The sequence below is a fragment of the Mercenaria mercenaria genome, chromosome 7 (genome assembly GCF_021730395.1).
Source record: "Mercenaria mercenaria strain notata chromosome 7, MADL_Memer_1, whole genome shotgun sequence".
Taxonomy (NCBI): domain Eukaryota; kingdom Metazoa; phylum Mollusca; class Bivalvia; order Venerida; family Veneridae; genus Mercenaria; species Mercenaria mercenaria.
In genome coordinates, this window is record NC_069367.1 from 7,770,274 (window position 1) to 7,783,948 (window position 13,675).

The following is a 13,675-nucleotide window of genomic DNA, read 5'->3' on the forward strand; positions in this document are numbered from 1 at the left end:
CGGTGTCAAGAAACGTTCTTAATACCGCGGGTTTCCGTTGGGGAACCCGAAAGGCCGGGGAAACTGTTTTAAAAGTTAAATGCCCCAAAAAATTGCAATTTTAATTATCTTTTCTACAAATGGAAATGAAAAATAATGTTTTAAAAATATAAAATGAAATATTTTTTCGCTGTTTATACGAAAAGAAACGACAGAATAAGATCGGGAAATTAAACATGGTTTGCCCCATCCCTTTTTGTCGTTCATTTCGCATAACACCGAAAAAAAAAAAACATTTTATTTTTTATAATAAATTTTAAATAAACCCCATGTACGTCAAAACAAAAAATACGGAAAACCTTTTTGAGCAAAGAATTTCGAATATGCATTTGGGGACTTGATAAAAACGACCAAATCTTCAAGCAAGCAGGGGGCAGTTTAAGATTATTTACTCGGGAAAAATGACGTTTTTCATCAAAAACATCGTTTCAAGTGCTGATTTTTAAATGTTCTCAGATCCGCACAATTTGTTTTTCTTTACGGGGGGGAAAATCATTTTTTACAAACACGGGGGATTAATGGACGGACCTTATACCTGGACAGTAAAAGAGAGATCAATTTCGGCGATCTATCATTTCAAAATTGCCCGATTTAACGAGGTATTATCAGTCAGTAGCAACATAAAGAGTCGGTGGATAAATGTGTTAACGGTTTTATCGGGATTATTAACTCAGTAACTCAGCCCTTATTTACAAAATATTTTACAAATTCTGACCAGACAGGATTTATACATAAAAACCATCCCGTGAAAAAAGCTGAATGGTTTGATAAGGACTGTTATGAGAAAAAGCTATTATATACAGATGCACTGACGAACTTTAACTTAGTAAAAAGTGCTGAAAACAGGTTATCTTTATGTAGATACAAAAGAGAATACAAACAATTATTAATACGTAAGAAACGTGTGTACACACGTGCCAAAATGAAGGAGATTGAAAATCTAAAATTTAAAAAACCCAAAGAATTTTGGAAATATTTTTCGAAGACAAAGATGAAAAAAGGACAAAATATAAATGTAAACAATTTTTATGAATATTTCAAAAAGTTAGTACACAAACTGAATGTACGCACTTGCGATGAAGCAAAGAATTTTTGCGAAAGGAATTTAGAGTCAACAGATCCTATTTTTGTTGAACTAGACCGCCAGATAAGTAGCAAAGAAATAGAAACAGCTTTGAAATCACTGAAACATAATAAAGCTTGCTCAACTGATGACCTTATAAACGAATTTTTCATAGAATCTAGCGACATTTTGATTGGTCATTTAACAGATTTGTTTAATTTGATTTTTGACAGTGGTTACTTTCCAGAAAAATGGATGGAAGGCTTAATTATCCCCCTGTATAAGAAAGGCGACGAAAATGATACAAACAATTATCGAGGAATAACACTGATAAGCTGTTTAGCGAAATTATTTTCATCGGTAATTAATAACAGGTTAAGTGACTGGTGTAATAGACACAATATCATATCAGATGCGCAATTCGGCTTCAGGAAAGGGTATTCTACAGTTGATGCTATTTTCTGCTTAAATAACTTAATACAAAATATGCTTAATGCTGGTAAACGTTTATATGTAGCTATGGTGGATATGAAAAAAGTCTTCGATTCGATTGACAGAAAGGCATTATGGTACAAACTTTATAAAACAGGCATTTCAGGAAGAATTCTGAAAATAATCAGATCTATGTATGAATTGGTAAGATGTAAAGTTAAACATTGTTCAGAATTGTCAGACTTTATCAATGTAGCGGTCGGATTGAAGCAGGGAGATATATGTTCGCCTTTGTTCTATTCTCATTTATAGAAGACTTAGAATTATATTTACAAACTAGTCCTAACTCAGGTTTTAATATTAATGAAGTGATGTTAATATTGTTGATGTACGCCGATGATATGGCACTATTAGCGAGACTCCGGAAGACCTACAGTGTAGTTTGAACTCTTTGAAAGAATTGCGATAAATGGGGATTAACGGTTAATGAAGAAAAAACTAAAGTTATGGTGTTTAGAAAACGAGGCCGTATAAAAGAAAACGAGAAATGGTTTTATAATAATACACCTTTAGAAATGGGAGAAGAGTTTAACTATTTAGGATTCGTGTTTAGCTCTTCAGGAACTTTCAGTGTCAACCAGAATATGCTCGCCGGTAAGGGTTTAAAAGCAATGAACATATTATTATATAATTTGAAATACTTTGATCTGAATCCGAAAATATGTTGTCAATTGTTTGATGCATTTGTTTGGGGGTGTTTTGAATTATGCATGTGAAATATGGGGCAATACCAAGTCGAAAGAGTTAGAACGCCTGCATTTGAAATTTTGTAAAAGACTGTTAAATGTAAAAATGTCTGCTAGTAATGCAAGTATATATGGTGAATTAGGCAGATATCCATTGTATATAAACAGGTATATCAGAGTAATCAAATATTGGATAAAAGTAATCAACTCAGATAATTGTATTATAAAGTCATTATATTCAGAGGCTTTAAAAGACTGTAATAATGAGAAAAGAAATTGGGCATATAATGTTAAATCATTGTTTTTACAGACATGGTTACGGATATGTGTGGGATAATCCTTCAGCAATAAATCAAAAGCTATTCCCTGCTATATTTAACAAAGACTAATTGATATGTTCAGACAAGAGTGGCATGAGAACCTACAAAATAATAGAACATTATCGCTATACAAACACTTGAAGAAAGATTTTATGTATGAAAGTTATTTAAATTCAATGAACAGTAAATATTACAGAAGTTTACTAACAAGACTTAGAACATCGAACATACGCTTAGAATAGAAACAGGCAGATATGGTAGAAACAGGATAGAGAGAAATGAAAGACTATGCTTAATATGTGACAATAGAAGCTCTGACATAGAAGATGAATACCACTTTGTTTTAATATGTACAAAATACAGCGCATTAAGAAACGTTATATTGCAAAGAGATATAGAAGAAATCCTAGTATGTGGAAAATTTATTGAACTACTGAACTCAACAGATAGAAAACTTTAAATAACTTAGCAGCCTTTATCAAAAATGCCATAAATATACGATCTGCCACTATTAACAATATCTTGTGATTATGAGATAGAAATATGTTTACTGTTTTATTTTTATACATATTATATTTTGGTACTTCTATAAAAATGTTTTATAAAATGTATTATGCTATGTGCATTGATGTAGCCAACAATATTATTTTGATATTATTTTTGTTCATCCTCAATACTGTACTTTATAACACTATACCTTCAGAACGTAATATGATATTATGTATATATGTTCTTTTGACCTTGTATTAGATTGTAATAGATTTATGGACGAGGAACCATAATGGCTCAAGTCCTTAATTAGTGAAATAAACTATTATTCTTCTTCTTCTTCTTCTTCTTCAATAAGTGTACAAAATAATGTATAGGCTGCTAGGCCGCCAACTTCACGCTGCTATGCCGCCGGGCTGCTAGACCGCCAACTTCACGCTGCTAGGCAGCTAGGCTGCTAAGCTGCTAACTTATTTCCTGTGACCTCATTTTGTGTTATGTTCTTATTTTGTAGCTACGACATTTATCTACATTATATTGTAATTATAATGATATGTCTGCAGCACTGGACTTAAAAAATATAAAACCCGACCAGAATTTGATTTTTCCCATTGATTTTTGTATATATTCATCAGGTCAAGGTCACTTCGTTGAGGGTCCAAATTTATTCATCACTCATTTGTTTTAAAGTTTGTGCCTAGCACTCAGTAATAATATTTTTTATTACACCAAACTTTATTTTTTCGCATTTTTTCAAAGGTTTTTTTAAATACCCACCCCAAAAAACATTACCATCCCCCACCTCCCCAGAATATTAGTTTAGGGTAAGATATTTTATTTTTGAAGGCAGTTCCGTCGATGAAATAGATTAAACTCGTTTTCTTGCAAGAAAAAAAGAACAACAACAAAAATCGGAGACAAAAAATATTTTTTTCGACAATATTCAACAAGGTACACTTAATATAAAAAAAAATTGTCTCCGATTTATTTTCAGGAAATCAAGTTTAATCCATTGATTGAGACCATGTTAAAGTACTTGGGTGAGCCATATGTGTCAGGGGAGGTAGTACATGGAGGTACGGTATTGTTATAATGATACTAGGTTAGATTTTGACCGCTGTTCGAGACTCTTAATCCCGGGTATCTACCTATACCTTATATGAATATGTTGGTAGGTATCTAGGCTTTACATTTAAGCTACTTACAAGTCCATATAATGCCATCAGAGCTCAGGACAGGTATCAGTAAATGACCAAACTTGTTATATGCGGTAGGGTGCTGGCAAAGACTAAGCTGGTCCAACCGGGGAGCCGTGAGAATTGCTCCAATGGTGTCGTTGGACTCAGTCAAGATAGTGCCTGCCTTGACTGCCTAAAAAGTTCATATTTTGAGAATATTACCGAACTTTAACCTATGACATTGACCCCTAGCCGACCGGATTTGAACCAAACTTAGCCTGTTTTCTCTAGGTACTGGCTTGCCCTTTGCATTAAGGTATCATTCATTTATCAAAATAGGACATCGGGTTATGAAGATATGACTCCTCTGACAAGGCCAATCCCTATATTAAATATATGAAGAAGTATGCATATTTTCACGAAAAATGGTACATGTTTAGACTGTCCCACGACGAAACCGTAGTTTGTCAAATTATACAAATTACATGTCTGTTTAGACAATATTTACATTTAATTTATAGAAGTTAATTCATAAAAATACCTCGTGTTTGGACATTTTAGAATTATTTGAAGTTAACACTTACCATGCTAAATTTCTATAATGAACTTGTCCATCCTTCAATTTGGACAGTACCATTAACTGTTACAAAGGGTGCTATCCAAAAAGATACTTACTGAATGGCGAACAGTGCAGATCATGATCAAACTGCACGGATATGCAGGCTGATCATGATCTACACTGATCGTAAAGGCAGAATCAATCTTGTCCAGCAGGTTAAAGGTTATTGAAAAACACGGACTTTTTCCGCACGGAAAAGTACGGAAATACAGCTGATATCCTAAATTACATACAGACGAAGGAACAGATAATATTGTCTTTTTGACACAGACTTTCAGATAGTGTCATTTTCTATAAAAAAAAGTTTTATTTGCAGTTATTTACCCCAAATAAATATTTCATAAGCACTTTTTCCATATTGTACGGCTAGTATTTTAAGCAAAAATTGCAAAGTTCAGCAAATTTTTCCGATGGCGTGTAGAAAATTGTTTTCATACTCGTTTTTAGTCAATATTTCGTCGGCATTCAATGGGACACTAACCGGATTCCGTAGTTTCCCTTTGTCAACGGTGTAGCAGAAAATTTCACCAACGATGCTGTAGTAAGAAATAATCCCTATCACCGGGCGACAAAGCGACAATGCGACAATGCGAGATTTTACTAATTCTCGCAACTATGTATATTGGATTTCAATTTCACGATGCGAGGTTTAAAAAAGACAAGCGACAATTAAGACGATAATTGTCGCCCTCTTAACCTCGCGAGGATTGTTAAATCTCGCATGTAAGTATGTTTTCGGACAAGGCGACAACGCGATAATTATCGCGTTCTCGCGTGTTGGCGAGGCGACAATTTAAGTGGCACGAACAGGATTCCGTATGAAATGGCATTAAAAGAAGTTATGAATTCGACTACATTTCAAACAGCAAAAACATGCAGTTTTAATTTGCTTAATGTATGCATAAAATTCATGAAAGTTGTAATTTAAAACAGTTTACAGAATATAATTAAATCAGGACTGTTATGCAAGAGCGGCTAAAAATTGCAAACATCATAAATGAGCCGCGCCATGAGAAAACCAACAAAACGTCTAAAACGCCTTTTCAAACAGTGACCCGGCTACGTGGGAGAAAAGTATATACTTTCTGCTAGACTAAGAGTGAAAATGGCATTGTGTGAGAGTTATTAGGAAGATATCGCATAAGTTTATGTATGTGTGGACAACAATTGTTGTGTTGCAGTTCGAAATTTATTCTACTAGGTGTCAATAAGCTATAAAACTGTCTTAGGATTTACATGTAAGAAATGTAAATAACATATAGGTTTTTTATGTCATTCATTGGCGAACAGATGGTAAATCGTGTGAGAATTAATTTAGATAATTGAAGAAATCATTTCTCGCTTCATAATTTGTCCGTTTTTTTGTCTGTTAAACAAAACCTTAAGTCATATGGTCTATCAGCCATTTAATCAACAGATGACATGAGCTAAAAAGCTCTCGTGCGACAAACTAGGTATCCAGTAACAGAAACTTATCTGGGCTTGTTTTCCTCATGGTACAACCATTTGAATACTGAGTGCCAAACAAGGACACTACAAGTACCATTTTTCACGTCTTTGATATGACGCGGACATGGATCGAATCCCCGACCTCCCATATTTAAATCAGACACTATACCACTGAAGAAGAAATTGTAATAACAGTTTAAAGAATACCTCCGCATTGCATCAATATGTAGAAGCAACAAATTCAAGGAAACGTTACACTATTTACTTTTCAATTGGTTACGAAGAGAAAAGTTAAGTTCGAAGAAAAATCTAACAACAGATATTGTGAGCCGTGCCATGAGAAAACCAACATAGTGGGTGTGCGACCAGCATGGATCCAGACCAGCCTGCGCATCCGCGCAGTCTGGTCAGGATCCATGCTGTTCGCTAACAGTTTCTCCAATTCTGCGTGGATGCGCAGGCTGGTCTGGATCCATGCTGGTCGCAAACCCACTATGTTGGTTTTCTCATGGCACGGCTCTTGTAAAGATATTGTTTGATAAGGGTTGGCTTGGTTATATTTGCAGCTATTACATATTTGTTTATTCTCCGTGAAGTTAGAATAGTACCGGAAACGTCAATATTTTTACTTATTACATGTATACTCGTTTTTATTCCCCGATAAGTTACACTTGTACCGGAAACGTCAATATTTTTCCATACACTGACGCCTGAATTTCATATCGGGTGCGTGACGTAATTCAGTGCGTAATGCACTATTTTTTTCTATTTAGTTCAGTATTGTCAATCCTTTTCAGACTGTTGAACAAATTTATGATATTTTCATTATATTTATACGTGTAGATGCGTATGTAATAAAAAGGTTATTATCTTTGCACCGGGAAATATGCACTTGTTCTTCAGCGGAAGAATATTGCGCTCCTGAAGTCGCGCAATATTTTCGCTGAAGCACTCATGCATATTTCCCGATACAAAGCCACTGACACCAGATCAGAAAGAAAATGCCCCCGTACGTGTTATACCCTACCCCTAGGTATTCTTTAAGAACCATGGTCATGAACGGAAAAATATACTAACCCGTTTCAATCGCGCATTTAATACCTAAAACACGCAGTGCGGTAAATGTGTACTATAGATATCAAACAAGTGGTAATTTATCTTCCATTGTGTACCAGTCACATTTTTTCAATACATCTTATCTTAGAAAAAGAACGCGTAGTTTATAGTAATTTCAACGTTACAGAAAAAACTTGCTTGAACTTCCCTGGTGAAGTTCCGTTCTAGATTGCAAAACCATTCTGATTGGCTGTTGTGAAAATGTATGTCAATCGTCATTTTACTACACGTGTTCGCTGAAATGTGAAAATGCAGCATTAATGTGCAAAATGAATAAAATAAACAGAACAGATGCAGACCAATGTACGTTTTCAAATTAAAGATCATATACAAGATGAATTTCATTCATCATTTCGTGTTTTAGTGTAAAATTGTGATTTTTTTAAATTCTGTTTTTGTTTGTTTACGTTTCGCCAAACATGTGCACACTGCCGTGACCTCTAGACCGGATGTTCATTAGGGAAGGTCAAGCAAGTTTTTTCTGTAACGTTGACGAAAGAATAAAATATGTTGATAATCTCAGAAATATGGAATATTGAGACAATGTGACTGGTGCACGATGGAAGATAAATTATCGCTTGTTCATTATGCTAGGTACCCATTCACCGAACTGCGCGTTTAAGTTGAGAAATGTATGACTGAAACGGGTTAGTATATTTTCCCGTTCATGACCATGGTTCTTATAGAATACCTAGGTGTATGGTATAACACGTACGGAGGCATTTTCTTTCTGATCTGGTGCCAGTGTACAAAGCTATGACCTATAAATATTGACGTCTGCCTTTCCTGTCGGATGCGTTGCGTTTAGTTTAATATTTTTTTATTAACGTCAGTTTTTATCAATTTCTTTCATGCTAGATTCTTTCTTTAGCAGAATAACATTGTGTTCATGCAGTCGCGCAATATTTCTCCACTCGGTATTTGGTCCACTCATTTCAAATAATAAATCCATGTATGTTGTATCGATCTGCTCAAATAATACCTTATCTTAAATTTTCAGAAAATTTATTTATGATTTTAGTATATAGAAAAATATAGTCTAGCCTTGCAATTGTTTAAGCATGTCCTTGATGCGTTACCACTTCTTTCATGATTGACATTTACACTTTCATTAAAACCAATTTATAACAGATAAATACCACATATTCAAATAATCGAGGCATTAAAACTATGAATATTCATGTGCGTTCTGGAAATATTTCAAAATTTAAATGAATCGCTGTCTTTATGCACAATTTTGAAGGGTTTTTGTTTTATTTATTGCCTACAAAGGCGTCTGCTCTTTGTATTTAAATTTTATATCATGAGTTTAAGAGTCAAATTTGCATTCAAGATACTTCTTTTATTTGATACACATGGCGACCATGATCTGGTTAAAGTGTGAGAATAAACAAATATTTTAGTATTATTTAACATATTGCTATGTTACAGACTCTTGTCGTATTTGTCAATATATTGCAATACAAAAAAAAACACATAAACACAAAAGAAAGAAATACTGTGAAATCATTAATATTCATGGGGGACTTAAATTTGTGGATTTCATGGTTGAGTCAATCCACGAAATTTAATCACAATGTACAAGTAAAATTCTGATTCATTTTATGTTCAAAGGTTGAATTCATATTCCCACGAATTTGCCGTTTAGACGAAAACCACGAAATTAAATGAGTTGACATTTCTGGTGCAACATTTCTGGTTACAACATTTCTATATACAGTATTTATTATTTACTATCGTGTCTCATAAATCTACAGTGACAAGCTTAAAGTTTATCATTAATTTGGAAGCCAAAAACTGAATTTTCATGTATTTGCAAGTGAACTTGATCTCCGGGATACAATATAACATAGTGTTTAATGAGAGATCATTAAATTTAATACAGTTAACTTTACAAATATGGTATAGTAGTCGCAACTTGACCGCGATGGTTGACTTTAGGCTGATTATTCATATCGATTATTTCATTATAGAAATCAAGGGTGCTTAGGGTAGCCGTGTATATTTATATGGAATTAGTTTGTATACAGTGCAGTACCAAAGTATATATACTTAATTTGATCAGTTAAAAGCTTCCAATACAATAATTTATATTTACACAAATCTATATTTCCTTTTTCTCGTGCAGCACGTGTTTTACGTACACTCCTTTTCAATAATAGGTTGTGCCTCATTATGTATTATAATGCAAAGGTCAACCATCGGGGTCAAGTTGCGTCCACTATATCAATGTATTTTGCTTAATTCTAAGCTGTATTTCATGATGCAGAACAAGCTACATACTTCAGAATTAAGCAAACATTCTGTTTATTTTCATTTAATATGTAATAGGAAACCCATTTTAAGCTACTTATTACGTCGGAAAATACGTTCCTGCAAAATTACGGCTATACTTATTATACAATGGGACTGAATACGTTACAATATTTCAGATTGATTTAACTTTGCACTTAGTCTGACGTCAATGCAGAAAGCTAAACATAACTAGAAATTATTTCTGTCACTCTTTGACGCAATGTGCTTTTTTTTGTTTTATTAAAACAAATTTTTATTCAGAACTTCCCATAAGCATCTGACATTTTACATTTATTTCATAATTCCGAGATATTATGACACTGTCTGCATGCCTTTATGTATCTCATATTAGACAAACTGTCAGCAAAATAAGACAGCAAATTTGATCATAACGGGACAGCTAAGGGGATATTGATAAATAGGGAATGCACTACAGTTCGATTACTAGGTCATACCTGCTTACACGTTTTCAAACCAAATTTTCTCTACTTGCAAAATGACCTGTCTACTTTTTGATTATGTTTTGTTTTAGCTAGAGCTCACGTTTTTCTTATACAAGACACATTAAAATATGGAACCCTGAGTTAAGGTTACAAAACGCAATCTTTAATATTTACAAACTTGGTGTTTACGAAAACGAACTGTAGCAAACAAACACAGCCAGACAAGAGTAATGGTCCCTGACTTAGTAAAAAATATGCATAAAAAGGGCCAGCGTTTGTGTCACATGTATCTCAATTTGACCCATGACTTTGAAACATCATAGGAATATTATTCAGCATATGAAATTGTGCATCGGAGATTTTGTTCCGGATTTCTTTAAGTCAGACCAGAGTTATGTCCCTTGATTATGTCCCTTGGTTGTCAAAATATGCAGAAAGGGCATACGACTTTGCGTCACATTTATTTAAAAAAGTATTTTACTTTGAGTTATAAATCATTAGGGGATTGTTATATAGCATGTGAAATTGAGCAACTGATTTTATGTTTGGGATTTTACACAACCAGACCAGAGTTATGGTCCTTGAGTTAGTGAAAAATACACATATTTTAAGTGTTTAAAAGTTTGTGTTGCATATAACTTAAATATATTTAACTTAGAGTCAAGAAACCATACAGGAATATTATCCAGCATGTGAAAGTGTGCACCAGGGTTTTTTTTATTCCACTTCGCATGACCAGAGTTATGACCCTTGATTTAGTCAATAGATAAAGGTTTATGTCCCATGTGCATCAAAATGCACCTGACCTTAATTTATACAACATTAAAGGATTGATATATAGCATGTGAAGTTGCGCACTTGGTGTTCTCTTTGGGAGTTCACTCAGGCCAGAGTTACGGTCCTTCACGTACTGACCAAATACGCATAAAGTAAAACGCTTGCCTGTGTCATTGTTTAGAGTTCGGGTGCGGAACCGGTTATTAAAAACATTGACCGTTTCAGAATACAGTAAATGCTGTTAAAACTGGCACTGCATTTCATTTGACATAAACTATCTTATAACTTTTGCAACCGTATGATGTGATTTCTTATTCAGTCTGTAATATAGCAAAATGCTTCAGTTAAATCAATTACATGAATAATTTAAAAAATAGTTTTAATTAATTAATGCGTTTACTTTTAGAAAACAATTTAATCCAAGGACACAAATCTGATCTAGATCTAAATGTAAATAATCTCAGTCAGGTTAGATTGAGCGATACCATTGCAACTATACAACTACACGAAACGGGCCATTTGTGTTCGCAAATAAACTTAATGAAGGGAATACCGGTGCATCTTTCAGTATTTCTTACCCCATTGCTTTTATTTTATTGATTTTTGTTTTGCAAATATTCCTAAAATAATTCCATGTTTAATGTTAGAACTTGGACCCGTTTAGTCCCATTTTAACCTTATAATCAAACTGTCGATTTTGTGGTGAGGATGTAACAGACAGATTGATAAAGGTCTATCATCTATGTGCTTCACAGGAAGAACGCATTGTAACGTTTCCTTTTTTTCTGAGCTGTGGCGGCGCCTAAATGCAGCCAGGTTGAACTGGGTAAGGCACGTTTCAGTTAAACCTACAACATGGCGGAGCATCAGTCTATAGCAACAGTACATCCTGGACCTATGGTTCAGGCAGTGGCAGGGATTGCCATACTAGCACTTTCGGTCAGCTGTTTTTCTTCGATATATACTCAGTTCCAAAAGAAAGTGCACTTTTTAAGTTCAAATTTTTCAAAAAAAAATCCCCGACGTTTTTGTTTCATTTTTTCATACACTAAACTCTCCGGTATGACTCAAAATCTAAAATGCACACCAATTTGTTTACGAACTGATTTAAATTTTGGTACCAAACATTAAGTTCTCACGAAAATAACCGAGAAAAAATAACAGAAAACTAAGTGCACACTTTCTTTTGGAACTGAGTGTACATGAGAAACTCAAATTGTGGAAAGTCCCATTAATCTATTGTACGTCAGGATCAGTCGTTCCTTATTAGTTCTATTCAATTGTATGATGGATTGTCTTGGTTGTATTTGCAAATTATTGTTCTATTTTACCTCGTAAGCTGTTCTATCGCCAGATTTACTATTTTTAAAAACAAGAGCTGTCGGAGGACAGCAACGCTCGACTATTCAACACCCATGTCGATTGAATGAATACGGAAGTCGAAAAAGGAACATAATTTAGTAAAAAAAGCAAAATAGGGTTATGGAACCTGCATAGTGATTATCAGCTCATGACAGTGGACAAGTGTGTGAAGTTTCAATCCATTCCCATTAGTGGGTACTGAGATACCAGCTTACATATAGGAATTTAACCAAAAACACCTAAGTTGAAAAAGGGGCATAATTTTGTAAAATGCGAAGTTGAGTTATTGACCCTTTGCATTGCAAGTCATATCATGACAGTGAACAAGTGTGTGAAACCAAAAATTTCTATGTTGAAAAAGGGGCATAATTTTGAAAAAAAAAGCAAAATAAAGTTATGGGACCTGCTTTGTGCATGTCAGATCATGACAGTGAATAAGTGTGTGAAGTTTCAATTCATTCCAATTAGTGAGTACTGAGATACCAGCTTACATACAAAACCTTAACCAAAAATTTCTAAGTCGAAAAAGGGGCATAATTTTGTAAAACAGCATAATAGAGTTATGGAACCTGTGCAATGTAGGTCAGTTTATCAGTGAGTAAGTGTGTGAAGTTTCAATCCATTCCCACAAGTGGTTGCTGAGATACCAGCTTACATACAAAAACTTAACCAAATCGGGACGCGGACGCCGACGCAGACGCATGGGCGAATCCAATAGCTCTACTATTCTATGAATAGTCGAGCTAAAATTTGGGAGAGTTTGTCGTATCTAGAAAGCTTGTCCTATGAGTCATTTGCAGAAAGCAAATCCGGGACCCCTCGCTTACAGGGCGAGTGCTCTACCGACTGAGCTAGCCGGCTGTCTGACACATCCTCTTCCCCTAACGTGACCAGGTCTGTACCGTGACATGTTATTGAGAACCAGCCAGTTGCTCAGTTCAAAATTTAATACATTCAACAGACACGGGTGAACAGATTAAAAAGTGAGATGGTATCACGACAACTAAAGTAAAATGTGGGTACCATGCAATCCGACTGGTTCATCTATACCGTGTAATGCTTTTTATTGATCTGCTGAGCAGACAGGTTGTCCTCAATGATTTAGAAAGGTCGTGAAACATTGGACAAGGTGAACAGTACCAACATTTAGTAAGCTCCACTCATTCTTTATAAATACTAAATGTTCCTTAAATAATTGCCAATGTAGTAAAGGGTTCCCACGAACTGAAGTGCAAAGGATTTTACGTCTTTTTGTATAGAGGATTTACTGTGACCTTAGTGTAAAGGTAATGTACATTTTAATCTGTTTACTAAGCAAACTGCCCCCGTTTTCCTGTGATACAACAC